Source organism: Nansenia antarctica, assembly GCF_963989245.1.
Source record: "Nansenia antarctica genome assembly, chromosome: 5".
In the NCBI taxonomy this organism is placed as follows: domain Eukaryota; kingdom Metazoa; phylum Chordata; class Actinopteri; order Argentiniformes; family Microstomatidae; genus Nansenia; species Nansenia antarctica.
Window position 1 is genome coordinate 63,560,556 of NC_137690.1, and position 5,000 is coordinate 63,565,555.

General features: G+C 50.1%; 1 pseudogene across 1 annotated transcript in view; it reads left to right on the forward strand.

Annotated features, from left to right (window-relative positions):
* Positions 1–5,000, forward strand: part of LOC308158232 (receptor tyrosine-protein kinase erbB-4-like) — a 176,768-nt pseudogene that overhangs the window by 146,478 nt on the left and 25,290 nt on the right. The window contains exons 16-17 of the transcript in view: positions 663–707; positions 2,482–2,614. The product of the transcript in view is annotated as a receptor tyrosine-protein kinase erbB-4-like (transcript). The remainder of the gene's footprint in view (positions 1–662; positions 708–2,481; positions 2,615–5,000) is intronic.

Below are 5,000 nucleotides of genomic sequence, written 5' to 3' on the forward strand. Positions count from 1 at the left end.
CTGTGTAGATCAGAACCCCTCTCTGATCCACTCAGAGTACGGACGGTCAGAGACGCGTCTGTCCTTGGAGTGCGTTCGGAACGGCGCGCAACAACTCCAGTTGAAAATACAGCGCCGGGGAACACATGCCATGGATAGAGACAGTAATTGCTTGCTAATGAGCGATTTGGTGCCCATTTAAAAGCTACACAGTGTTTATTTCTTTATTTTTTTGGGAGGGAGCTTGGCAAGCTCGGATTGAGTTTGCAAGGCGCTCTGTTCACGCGGCGTGTAATTTGCTCCGCATGAAACTCTCTGCCTGTCCTCGGCGCTGCGCTGATCACAATCCTTCCGGAAGCGGGATGGAACTAACGAGCAAAAAAAAAAAAAAAAAAAACTGCCTGCTTTTAATCCGTTCCACGCTTCCCCACATGTGATCCAGACTTCACCTGCTCGCTCCTTAGATCTCCTCCCATGATGGCTCTATTTTCAATGAAGGGGGGGGGTCATCTGGGGTTTGGCTGAACAAAACACTGTTATTATTTAGGCTTTTTTTTACAGCGAGGCAATAACATTGTTAAATCCATTTGTTTGACCATCGATTGAAAAAAGTTAAAATAAAAAAGCGTGAACATTTTTGATGTTTTTGCAGAGTGATTGTGTTGTTTGGTGTTCCACCTTAGGTGCATTGGGCCCCGTCTGCTGGACTGTGTGGGGATGATGGACAGGTAAGCTTCTGGGCCTTGATGATCCACGCTCTTTGTTAAACTGCAATGACATCAGTTTCTGTTTCTCAAGCCGGTGAAACGTTCTCTCACCCCCCCCCCTCCACCCTCCCTCTCTCTCTCTCTCCCTCTCTCTCTCTCTCCCTCTCTGCTCCCTCTGCTCTCAAATGTTTAAACTCTTACATTTCTATTCTCCCCATGCCCCTATATCTCATTATATCCGACCTTGCCTCTCTGTAAATTTCAAGCTCTTTTTCGGCCAGAGTAGAATCAATAGTTGGAACGCCACTCATTCACAGCACAGCGCCCCGCAGTACCACTGATGCATGGCACATAAGAGTTTAATTTGTTCTTAATGCTTCCCTCACTAATAGGGGCTGTTTTTTAAGTCCTGGACTCAAGGGCAGACTATTGTCTCTGCTCTGTACATGGACCATAGTGCAGGGGGGGGAAAGAGGATGGCATGGGAAAAAAAAACGGAATGCATAAATGAGAAGATTCATCGAGTGCTTGAAAGGGTAAATCCCTAAAAGCAGGAGCCTTTAAGAGCAGGCTCAATGAATAGTGCTTTTCGTCTCTTCGACATCAGTGCGTGGAATCGACGTGAATCCGGCTCGCGCGCGGGTCAGCGACTAAACAAACGAACTAAATGCAGACGACACGTCTCCGAGCTAACGAGCGGCACGTCCCCGATCGCCAATAGATTCAGGCTCTCTCCCTGGACACACAGAGGAGGAAAGGAAATGAGGAGCCCCGTAATAATCATGTGGGCTATGATCTCTGCAGGATTGGCCCACTTACAGAGCAGAAGGATGAAATATAGCAATTTAGAACCTTTTGGAACAGCACCTGAGGCATCAAGAGGGGGGACGGTGGGGGGGGGTAGATTGATCAGGCCTGTCTGGTTGAAATTGAAGTGGTTAGATGAAGAGTCGACGATAAGGTGTAATATATGTGGAGAGAGAGAGAGATGGAGGGAGTGATAGAAGAAGGTGGGGGTGTATGTGGGGGGTGTGGGGAGAGATGGAGGGAGGAGATAGATAGAAAGAGGGAGTATGCTGAGTGGAGTAATGGACCCAGCACGAGGAACAGATAGGAGCAGTGTTGATAGGAACAGCAGTCTCTTCAGTCACATTTCATATCTCGGCATGACTCGTTTGTGGTCTGGCGCACACTGTGGGGGAGATGTGGCTGACCCCCCTCCCCTCACACACACTGATGCACACATGTGCACACACACCCACTCACATGGACAGACAGACACACATACACACACAGACAACACGTAGACACACGTCCACAGACAGAGAGACAGACAGACACAGACAGACACACACACACTCACATGTCCTTGGACAGACAGACACACATACACACACAGACAACACATAGACACACGTCCACGGAGAGACAGACACACACACTCACATGTCCTTGGACAGACAGACACACATACACATACAGACAACACATAGACACATGTCCACGGAGAGACAGACAGACATACACAGACAGGCACACACACTCACATGTCCATGGACAGACAGACACACATACACATACAGACAACACATAGACACATGTCCACGGAGAGACAGACAGACATACACAGACAGACAGACACACACACACACGCTATAAAAGATAAAAGATGGATCAGACATTGTAGAATCCTAGACCATTGTTGAGAACCGGTCCTTTCCCCCGTTGGTGAACAGCATCCAGACTCTGTTTCTCATGCTCTCCATTGAGTGTCTCCTCCCTCTGCCCCCTGCAGGACCCCCCTGATCGCGGCCGGAGTGATCGGGGGTCTCTTCGTCATCGTCATCGTGGCGCTGAGCGTGGCGGTGTATATCCGACGGAAGAGCATCAAGAAGAAGAGGGCTCTGCGTCGCTTCCTGGAGACGGAGGTGAGAGGGGGTCAGAGAGGTCATGGAGGGGTGTCATCCGTCGGTCTCTTGTATGATGTCACAGCCGCGGTGGGAACACACACATACTAGACGGCAGGTGTGCCCAAGCTTCCACCTGGAGACTTTTACCGTCCTGCAGGTTTTTCACTCTGACCCTAATGGAACACAGCTGATTGTACTCATTAGCGACTCATTAAGAGCCTTGTTGAGCTGAATCAGGTGTGTTAGGGGGGTTAGGGTCGGAGTGAACACCTGCAGGGTGGTACTGGAGCGCTCCAAGAGGACGGTTTGGGCGCTTGCATGCTACAGTGTATACAGGAACATCTCTGCCATGTGTTCTACAAGTAGTCAAGAAGAAGTTGAGAAGTAGAACAAGTTATTCATTATAGCATTATAGCATATAATGTATTCTAGCATTATAACTGCCAACGGCCCCTGGTTTTGGCATAGATAACTTTTTCTTATGACGACTGATGGATAGATGATTCACTCAGACAAATGTATTCGTTTTTAAGTCGCTTTGGATAAAGGCGTTTGCTAAATGACAAACATGTACCCCAAAAAAATAATAGTCGGGACTTTGCGGGACTATGCAGGATGATGTGTCATAGTTCCCTAAAAAAATCGGAATACCAGACTGACTTCCAAACCACTCCTTACCTTGCCAGCCCATGAAAGTAATGCTTGAACCTACCACAACAACCACTGCAACATTAAGCATGCTCTATCTCCCATTGATCTGGCCTTGAGTTAGCTCTGGCAGGCACATTAGACTGGAGAATACACTTGGTATGCGGGAAGCATTGAAGCAGGAGGGAGTGTGTGAGTGTGTGTGTGTGTGTGTGTGTGTGTGTGTGCGCGTGTGTGCACACGCGTGTGTGTGTGTGTGTGTTTGTGCTCGTGTGCGTGCATGTGTGCATGCGTGTGCGTGTGCGCCTGCCTGCCTGCCTGCCTGTGTTCGTACGTGCAGGCGCACAATCTAGGGGGAGTTGCAGTTGACCCAGCAGCCCATTAAAAAACAGGGCCTGTCAGGGTGTGTTTGGCTAATTCACAGGTGGAACAGCAGTGTTATAGACAGCTGTCAGCCTGGAGACGCAGCTGCCCAAAAGCTGCCAGAGTTTGTCGGACACGCCCAGCATCCACACATCCATCTCAATCAGCTCCATCTTTCCCCTGACAGGGGAAGTGTTTAGTCTGAGTGGATGCACTAATGCACAGCCACAGTCCTGGACGACGTCTGAATGTCCTTACAGTGGGGACAGGGGTTGTGGTTGGGGGGTGTGGTGGGGTGGGGGGGTGGGTGAGGGGGTGGGGGGGTGTCTTTACAAAAGACAGGGACAGGGGTGACATGCCCATACACACACGTATACATACACACACACTGTGCGTGCACACACACACACGCACAGACTTCCCATTTGCATGCATGTCTATTCCTCTACTCCGACTCTGGCATACTAAAGAACCCAGTAGCAGAGTGGAGGATGGATGCCGTGAGAAAAAAAAAGAATCAGGCGGAGAGTTTTGATGTTACTATCCAGCGGCCCTTCAGACTGATGAAACAGCGCGGTGTTTCAGGAGCGAGTCACGTGATTGAACTGTTGAGAACCTTAATGAGAATGAGTGGATGAATGGAGTTCATACCTGTCTCCATGTGGAGTGTTTAAGAGAGCTGAGGCCTCAGGACCTGACAGCGTCCTCTCTCTCTCTCTCTCTCTCTCTCTCTCTCTCTCTCTCTCTCTCTCTCTCTCTCTCTCTCTCTCTCTCTCTCTCTCTCTCTCTCTGACTACACACTGTAGGGGCAAACTGCTTTAAAGAGAACCCCCTCCTTTCATATGGACATAAACCTGCCTTCACTCCCTGTTAAAAAAACTGATGATAGACCCTCTTGGTAACGGCATAGGGGCTTGTAGTGGTGTTTTATAGCCTCGCTATCAAACTCTCATATTCCTCAAGACAGTACCCCTGTCTTGCCTGAGTTACAGACGCTTTCGCGAGAAGCTCGGAAAATAGAAAAAACCAAAACCAAAAAGTCTCAGACACAGTGTGTCGTGACCGAAGCCTCTCTCTCTCACGCAGTGGGGCAGCCTGATCCCCTGGCCTCGACCTTTGACCCCGGTGTGTCTGTCTCTGACGGAGCAGCACTAATGCGGTTAGCGTTCCCCCAGTGGCGCTGGGCTCTTGTAGGCTCCGGCGGGTTAGGCTTCTGCCTCGTTCAGAAGCTGAGGGGGTTGGTTTCAGCACCAGGGGAGTGGACAGCTCCCCTATAGCACTACTGCAGTCATCAGGCTTTCAGCACCAGGGGCACCGGACAGCTCCCCCCCCCCCTCCCGTGTGTGTGCTTATCCACCCAGGCTGCACCGTGCCGTACAGCGAACACTGAGCT